Source organism: Gopherus flavomarginatus, chromosome 18 (genome assembly GCF_025201925.1).
Source record: "Gopherus flavomarginatus isolate rGopFla2 chromosome 18, rGopFla2.mat.asm, whole genome shotgun sequence".
Taxonomy (NCBI): Eukaryota; Metazoa; Chordata; order Testudines; family Testudinidae; genus Gopherus; species Gopherus flavomarginatus.
Genome location: NC_066634.1, coordinates 19,937,918 through 19,947,608, shown reverse-complemented (window position 1 = coordinate 19,947,608; position 9,691 = coordinate 19,937,918).

Sequence of the window (9,691 nt, the reverse complement as noted above, 5' to 3'; positions counted from 1 at the left end):
GACCAAGCCAGGCTCATGCAGCAGGGCTCAGGTAGCAGCACCAGGCCCGACAAACTGCGCGCAGAGTGGGAGGGAGCGATTCTGGCCTGGCAGCGCGGTCCCTGGGGCAGAACCTTCATCCCAACATGTTATCATGTCCCCTCTCAGTCTTCTCTTCTCCAGACTAAACACACCCATTTTTTTCAATCTTCCCTCGTAGGTCATGTTTTCTAGACCTTGAATCATTTTTGTTGCTCTTCTCTGGACTTTCTCCATTATGTCCTCATCTTTCCTGAAATGTGGTGCCCAGAACTGGACACAATACTTTAGTTGAGGCCTAATCAGCGTGGAGTAGTGCGGAAGAATTACTTCTTGTGTCTTGCTTACAACACTCCTGCTAATACAGCCCAGAATGATGTTTGCTTTTTTTGCAACAGAATTGCACTGTTGACTCATATTTAGCTTGTGATCCACTATGACCCCACAGTGCTCCTTCCTAGGCAGTCATTTCCCATTTTGTATGTGTGCAACTGATTGTTCCTTCTTACGTGGAGCACTCTGCATTTGTCCTCAATGAATTTCATCCTATTTACTTCAGACCATTTCTCCAGTTTGTCCAGATCATTTTGAATTTTAATCATATCCACCAAAGCACTTGCAACCCCTCCCAGCTTGGTATCATCCACAAACTTTATAAGTGTACTCTCTATGCCATTATCTAAATCATTTATGAAGATATTGACTAGAACCCCAGACCCAGAACCGATCCCTGTGGAACCCCAGTCGTTAGGCCCTTCCAGCATGACTGTGAACCACTGATAACTACGCTCTGGGAATGATTTCTCAACCAGTTATGCACCCACCTTATAGTAGCTCCATCTAGGTTGTATTTCCCTAATTTGTTTGTGAGGCAGTCATGCGAGACCGTATTAAGAGCCTTACTAAAGTTGAGATATACCACATCTACCACTTCCCCCCTATCCACAAGACTTGTTACCCAGTCAAAGCAAGCTGTCAGGTTACCCTGTCAAAGTAAGCTGTCCTTTGACAAATCCATGCTGTCTGTTATTTATCACCTTATTATCTTCTAGGTGTTTGAAAATTGATTGCTTAATTATTTGCTCCATTATCTTTCCGGGTACAGAAGTTAGGCTGACTGGTCAGTAATTCCCCGGGTTGTCTTTATTTTCCTTTTTTATAGATGGGCACTAGATTTGCCTTTTCCAGTCCTCTGGAATCTCTCCTGTCTTCCATGACTTTTCAAAGATAATCGCTAATGGCTCAGATATCTCCTCAGTCAGCTCCTTGAGTATTCTGGGATGCATTTCATCAGGTCCTGGTGATTTGAAGACATCCAACTTGTCTAAGTAATTTTTGACTTGTTCTTTCCCTATTTGAGCCTCTGATCCTACCTCATTTTCACTGGCATTCACTATGTTAGATGTCCAATCACCACTGACCTTCTTGGAGAAAACTGAAACAAATAAGTCATTAAGCATCTCTGCCATTTCCAAATTTTCTGCTATTGTCTTCTCCCACTCATTGAGTAACGGGCCCACTCTGTCCTTGGTCTTCCTCTTGCTTCTAATGTATTTGTAGAGTGGTTTTTTGGTTTCCTTGTATGTCTCTAGCTAGTTTGATCTCGTTTTGTGCCTTGGCTTTTCTAATTTTGTCCCTACACACCTGTGTTATTTGTTTATATTCATCCTTTGTAATTTGATCAAGTTTCCACTTTTTGTGGGACTCTTTTTTGAGTTTTAGATCATTGAAGATCTTCTGGTTAAGCCAGGGTGGTTTCTTGCCAGACTTCCCATCTTTCCTACACAGTGGGATACTTTGCTCTTGGGCCCTTAATAATGTCTCTGAAAAACTGCCAACTGTCTTCAGTTGTTTTTCCCTTTAGATTTGATTCCCAGGGGATTTTACCTAGAGACGCTCTGAGTTTACTGAAGTCGGCCTTCTTGAAATCCATTGTCTTTATTGTGCTGTTCTCCCTCCTACCATTCCTTAGGATCATGAACTCCAGCATTTCATGATCACTTTCACCTAAACTTGCCTTCCACTGTCAAATTCTCAACCAGTTCCTCCCTATTTGTCAAAATCAAGTCTAGAGCAGCCTCTTCCCTAGTAACTTTCTCCACCTTCTGAAATAAAAAGTTGTCTCCAATACATTGCAAGAACGTGTGGGATAATCTGTGCCCCACTGTGTTATTTTCTCAACTGATATCTGAGTAGTTGAAGTCCCTCATCACCACCAAGGTCTTTCAAAGTTTTGGCCCAACCGAGGGGGATGAGGGCATCATCTGAGCTCCCCACCTCAGGTGCCAAAATGTTGTGGGCCGGCCCGGCAGGCTGATCAGATGCTGACTCAGCTATTCAGTCCCAGGCATCGTCTCCCAAGTGACCGAGGAGGAGATATTCTTGTCCTCCCACTATTCATTCCCCAGTTTCCTGACAAACTCGGAGGCAGTTTGTGTTATAGTTCCTTTGGCATCCGACCATGAGGCGACATGCATCAATTTCTGCCTTCACGCAGCAAACCAGGTTTGTTACGGTTTCTCTATTGTGCAGAGTGTTAAGTCTGTTTACATGTATTCATTGAGAAGCAGCATTATCATAAAAGTCCAGAGAAGAGCAACGAGAATGATTAAAGGTCTTGAGAACATGACCTATGAAGGAAGGCTGAAGGAATTGGGTTTGTTTTGTTTGGAAAAGAGAAGACTGAGAGGGGACATGATAGCAGTTTTCAGGTATCTAAAAGAGTGTCATCAGGAGGAGGGAGAAAACTTGTTCACCTTAGCCTCCAATGATAGAACAAGAAGCAATGGGCTTAAACTGCAGCAAGGGAGATTTAGGTTGGACATTAGGAAAATGTTCCTAACTGTCAGGGTTGTTAAACACTGGAATAGATTGCCTAGGGAAGTTGTGGAATCTCCATCTCTGGAGATATTTAAGAGTAGGTTAGATAAATGTCTATTAGGGATGGTCTAGACAGTATTTGGTCCTGCCATGAGGGCAGGGGACTGGACTCGATGACCTCTCGAGGTCCCTTCCAGTCCTAGAGTCTATGAGTCTATGAGTTTCCTAATATTGCAGGTGTTTCCAATTACCATTTGTGGCATGTCCCAAAGCTCTTCCCAAGAACTGTGCATAATGTATCTCATCACAAGGTGTAATACCAGTATCAACATTCTTCTCCCAAGACTTAACATTAATACCAAAATATGTATCACAGATAGGGTGACCAGAGGTCCCGATTTTATAGGGACAGTCCTGATTTTGGGGTCTTTTCTTATATAGGTTCCTATTACTCCCCACCCACTGTCCTGATTTTTCACATTTGCTGTCTGGTCACGCTAATCACAGATGGGGGTTTACAAATATCTTTATGATACCGCGCCCTCTGTTCAGACAGTCTGGTTTGAGATAGGTTTGTCCATCACCCACCATGTCATTTGATTCCCTCCAATGTAATCAGTCACTGGATCCTCTTCCCTCCTGTGTTCTCTTCCATGTGGGCTCTTAATTTAATCCTGTTTCTGGGATTTTGCACCTCAGATTCTGGCGAGATAGATGTCCAGGTGGATCCTGCATATTGGCTGGGCCTTTGGGGAGCTGTCTCCCAATTCCAGATCAGTACAAATGCAAAAAATCCAGCTTCCTTTTTGGGGTTACCCTGTGTTTCCACGTCCCAGCACTGAGTCCTGCCCTGCCCCCTTTCCTAGAGGACTGTGATCGGTGCTCTCTGGGCTACATTTATTTTCCCTTTGATCAGATGTAACTTTTCCCAGCAGTTTTTCCACAGCTGATTTCTGTGTCTCATCAGCCTCCGGGAAGACACCCTCCTTCTCTGTCATTAGGGTCATTTGCATTCTCACAAATCACCACCTGGCAATTTTCTGGTCTCAACCCAGAGATCTGGAGTTGACAGTCCAAGCTCCAGATCTGCCTCTGGGGGAATCTCCTGCCATGGATTTAACAGAGCGATGCTGATTTCCACCACCTCAGGAGATGGGCCTGACAAACCCTGGAGTGTTCCTGCCCCAGCTACTTTCATCTCTCCCTCCTACTTGTAACAACCTTTTATGTACTCAAAAACTGTTATCATGTCCCCTCTCAGTCTTTTCTTTTCCAGACTAAACAAACCCATTCTTTTCAATCTTCCTTCATAGGTCATATTTTCTAGACCTTTCATAATTTTTGTTGCTTTTCTCTGGATTTTCTCCAATTTGTCCACATCTTTCCTGAAATGTGGCGACCAGAACTGTACACAATACTCCAGATGAGGCTTTATCAGCACAGAGTAGAGCAGAAGAATTACGTCTCATGACTTGCTTACGACACTCCTGTTAATACATCCCAGAATGATGTTTGCTGTTTTTGCAATAGCATTACACTCTTGACTCATATTTAGCTTGTGATCCACTGCGACCCCCAGATCCCTTTCCGCAGTGCTCCTACCTAGGCAGCCATTTCCCGTTTTGTATGTGTGCAACTGACCATTCCTTCTTAGGTGGAGCCCTTTGCATTTGTCCTTATTGAATTTCATTCTGTTTACTTCAGACCATTTCTCCAGTTTGTCCAGATCATTTTGAATTATAATCCTAACCTCCAAATCACTTGCAATGCCTCCCAGCTTCGTATCGTCTGCAAACTTCATAAGTGTACTCTGTATCTAAATCATTGATGAAGTTATTGAACAGACCTGGAGCCAGAACTGATCCCTGCGGGATGCCACTCATATGCCTTTCCACCTTGACTGTGAACCACTGATAACTACTCTTTGGGAATGGTTTTCCAACCAATTCTGCACCCACCTTATAGTAGCTCCATCTAGGTTGTATTTCCCTAGTTTGTTTATGAGATGGTCACATGAGACAGTATCAAAATTAAAGTCAAGATATACCACGTCTACTGCTTCCTTCCTATCCACAAGGCTTGCTACCTTGTCAAAGAAAGCTATCAGGTTGATTTGACATGATTTGTTCTTGACAAATCCATGCTGACTATTACTTTATTGTCTTCTAGGTGTTTGCAAATTGATTGATGGATTATTTGCTCCATTATCTTTCCGGGTACAGAAGTTAAGCTGACTGGTCTGTAATTCCCCGGGTTGTCCTTATTTCCCTTTTTATAGATGGGCACTAGATTTGCCCTTTTCCAGTCCTCTGGAATCTTTCCCGTCTTCCATGACTTTTCAAAGATAATCGCTAATGGCTCAGATATCTCCTCAGTCAGTTCCTTGAGTATTCTGGGATGCATTTCATCAGGTCCTGGTGACTTGAAAACATCTAACTTGTCTAAGTAATTTTTGACTTGTTCTTTCTCTATTTCAGTCTCTGATGCTACCTCATTTTCACTGGCATTCACTGGGTTGGACGTCCAGTCACTGCTAACCTTTTTGGTGAAAACTGAAACAAAAAAAGTCATTAAGCACCTCTGCCATTTCCACATTTTCTGTTATTATTGCCCCCCCCACCACCACCACCTCCCCATTGAGTAACGGGCCTCTGTCCTTGGTCTTCATCTTGCTTCTAATGTATTTGTAGAATATTTTCTTGTCATCCTTTATGTCTCTAGCTAGTTTAATCTTGTTTTATGCCTTGGCCTTTCTAATCTCGTCCCTACGTGCTTCTGTTATTTGTTTATATTCTTCCTTTATAATTTGACGGAGTTTACGCTTTTTGTAGGACTCTGTTTTGAGTTTTAGATCATTGAGGATCTCCTGGTTAAGCCAGGGTGGTCTCGTGCCATACAGTCTATCTTTCCTGTGCAGTGGGATAGTTTGCTCTTGGGCCCTTAATAACATCTCCTTGAAAAAACTGACAACTGTCTTCAATTGTTTTTCCCCTTAGACTTGCTTCCCATGCGATCTTACCTACCCAACTCATTGAGTTTGCTAAATTCTGCCTTCTTGAAATCCGTTGTCTTTATTTTGCTGTTCTCCTTCCTACCATTCCTTAGAATCATGAACGCTACCATTTCATGATCACTTTCATCTAAACTTGCCTTCCACTTTCAAATTCTCAGCCGGTTCCTCCTATTTGTCAAAATCAAATCTAGAACTGCCTCTAGAACCTCTAGAATCAAATCTAGCACCGCCTCTCCCCTAGTAGCTTTCTCCACCTTCTGAAATAAAAAAATTGTCTCCAATACATTGCAAGCACTTGTTGGATAATCTGTGCCCTGCTGTGCTATTTTCCCAGCAGATGTCTGGGTAGTTGAAGTCCCCCATCACCACCAAATCCTGGGCTTTGGATGATTTTGTTAGTTGTTTATAAAAGGAAGAAAAGTTTCTATTGAAAGTGCAGTGGTGCAAAGAGGGTGGCCTCCACCTCTGTCCCCCTGCATCGCTGGGTGTGCTCATGCCAGGGGAGTTAGTGCCTTTGAGAATTGGGCCCCCAAACTTGACCCTGTTCCAGGTGCAGGGGATGCTGCCTGGGCAAATAGGGGCCAATGAAACAAGATGGAGGAAGTGGCTGTCATGTGGACAGAGGGGGCGTCTGCATTTTCCTGGCTTGTCATTTCGTAATATTTGGGTTTAAATTAAAAATCTTGTGGTTTGCTCACTGGAGGCTGCTGCTTCCCCTGCCCCCCACCCCCTTAACCATCACGGTGGCAGGATGCCGGGGTCTCCGAGTGGAGGAGGACAGGGGGAGGAATGCCACTGCGGAGGGCGCAAAGGGCAGTTGTTTAAAATGATGGCAGGTTGTTTGGGGCCATGGGAACCTGGGAGAGGAGTGGGGTCTAGTGGTTAGACCTTTGAAATTACAAATGAAACAAAATCTGCAGATTTTAAATTGTCGCCCGGTTCTGACGCCTCTTGGCAGGATTTTGGGCCTCAGCTGAGCTCAGCTTGACACACTTCGGCATGCAGAAGTGAAGGGCAATGTAGCCACAGTTGGAGGGAGTGTGGCTGAGTGGGTAGAGCACTGGCATGGCTCCCAGGAGCCCTGTGTGTTGTAGATGGCCTGCTGGGTTACCTTGGGCATATGTGACATACTGTGCTTCAGAGCGGCACGCTGGAGCCCCCATGTTCGCTGCTGTGATATCATTATGATATGTTTTGTACACAGTGTGCCTTGGGAGGTATCATTTTGATCTGTTGAATGTTAATACCCTGTTGGATCGTATGTGCTATCATTGGATGGTAAGTTATGAAGTTGTGCTTTGTGTGTGTTACTGAAATATGTTGTGAGGTTGGAAACACCCACAACCAGCCTTTCAGTACCACAACGGAGGAGTCAGACTCTGCTGATGGGCCATTGAAGGAATCCCCACTCCCAAGACTATCCAAAGAACCGTATACCATGGAGATGTCTCAGAGACAGCACACAGACAATAGAGACTGCTCGACTCACATCATAGCAAAGAGTCTTTCCAGCAAGCTGGAAGAAAGTATACAAGAGGGCAAGTGACATCATCACTTGGCCTTGTTCCCCACTCCCCTTCAACTCAACACCTGGAAACTCATCTGGAGAACAAAGACTGAACGGGAATGAGAAGGTCCCAGGCTGAAGCAAAGTTCCAGCCTGTGGATGGAAGATCTGTAACCTATTTGTATTATCTATCAGGGTGGAACACTGCTTGATTCAAATCCTGTCTACTTTATAGAACTCAGATTGTGATTTTACTTTTATTTCTGAGTTAACCAACTTTGGTCTGTGTGCTTGTTACTTATAATCACTTAAAATCTGTCTTTCTGGAGTTAATAAACCTGTTTTCTATTTTACTTACAACAGTGTAAGTTGAAGTGCTTGAGAAATCTGCTCAGGAACAAGACCTGGTGCATGTCCTGTCCACATTGAGGGAGGGGTGGACTGGGTAATAAACTTAAACTGGTCAGGCTTCTGACCTGGGCAAAACAGTGCAGGCTTGAGATCCTAGGCTGGGGAACTGGGGGAATTGGCCGGAGTCTCTCTATCATTAGTTCATGAGTGGCTAGGAGAAGCATTCCTGTAACTCAGCTTTGTGTGTCCCTTCCTGTGGATGTCTGTGTAAGTACAGTACATGGAGAGGTTTGCAGCTTGGCACAACATCACAGTGGGAGAGGGAGCCCAGGCTGGTAAGGCAGAGTGCTCAGCGGTACCCCAGTTCCAAGCTGCAACCTGCAGAACCCATCAGAGCATGTCACCTCGCTCTGTGCCTTGGTTTCCCCTTGTATAAAAGTGGATGATGCTTTATGAAGCACTCTAAGGTTTGCTGGAGAAAGGCCCAGTGCGAGAGCTGGGTATTACTTACCCTGGCTAAGGATGGGGCCTGACGGATGTTGTGTTATTGCTAATTCCCTGGCCCCTCCCATTTCACATCCACAGCCTATTATTATTATGCAGATGCGAAGATTCACCTCATTTTCATTTTCATTTGCTTAAAATCGCAGCCGTTCTTTCAGTATGTTAAGCTCAGTCGCTCCAGAGCAGGGAACAACTCCTCGGGGCGTTTCACTGGATGGCACCTGAAGGAAAAAAGCTTTTATGGGGCAGTGGGAAAACAGAAGATGCTAAAGGGCAAAGTTCAAACTAGCCAGACACTTCCCTCTGCATCCCCTGGGCGTGCTGGGGACTCACAATCTTTATCCCCCTGGCTGGGAGAGGGGCCAGCGGAGCAGACTGGAAATGACACTGGAATTACAGATCTGTGGGAGCTCGAGGCCCAGCTGAGATCTAAACTCCAGACCTGAGCCTGGAGCCTGACAGCTGCGGCTGGGCTGCGTAGCCAAGCCCCCAGGTTCCACCTCCTAACCAGAGACCGCGCCCAGCTGCTCCAGTGCAGCCAGCAGATCCCAGGCCAGGCTGGCTTGGCAGCACCACAGGACGATGGATCTGCCACATGGATGCTGCTGGGATTTGCCGCGCTTTGCCCCCAAGCAAGGGCAGACAGTGTTAGAATGGCCCCTGACTGATCCTGGCTCAAAGCAGTGGGAAACCATGTCTACGGCTGGAAACCAGGACTCCTGGGTTGCAGTCCCAGCTCTGGGAGGGGCGGAGGGATTAGTAGTTGTTGGGAGGGAAGCCTGGGGTCCCGGATGCCGTGGTTCTATTTCTGGCTCTAGGAGAAGAGGGGGGCTCTAGTGGTTATGGTTGGACCCTATCAAAGTTCAGACCCTTCTAGTGTGAGCTTCTGCGGGGCAGGGCTCTCTCTGTGCTGCAAAATCCAAGTGACATGGTGCCCTGCCCAGATCCTGCCATACGCTGGGGCTGCCAGCGCAACGGGACATGCCCCAGGTTGTTGCTCCATTCACTCATTTCATTTCTTGCCCTTGATGGGGGCAGCCAGGCAGCTGGTCACCCCAACACCCCCATTGGGTCACTGCTGCCCATCTCTTCCCACAGGGGGGCAGCACCAACACAGGGTGATACTGAGGCTAGCCAAACAGGTTGGAGGGAGGGGGGCAATCAATTTCCTTTGCTGGCTCAGGTGCCAGAGACGCAGAAGGCTCTGATGGGTCCTTGAGCTGTGCCAGCCTCTGCCCTCTTGCTCTGGGCCCATCTCACCCGTTCAGGGCTGGGGGCCAACGAGTGTGGGGTGAAACCCAGAGGAACCCCCCATCCATGTGTCAGGGGCTGCTGGCCCCTCACTGACACTTAGTGGGGCTCTGGCTGCCCTGTCCCAACGCCAGGAGAAAGGAGAAGGGCCGAAGAGAAATCAGGATCCTGGCACTGACAGTGCCTAGGGCCCATGGGGAGAAGCCAATGACCTTGTCTTCCCAATT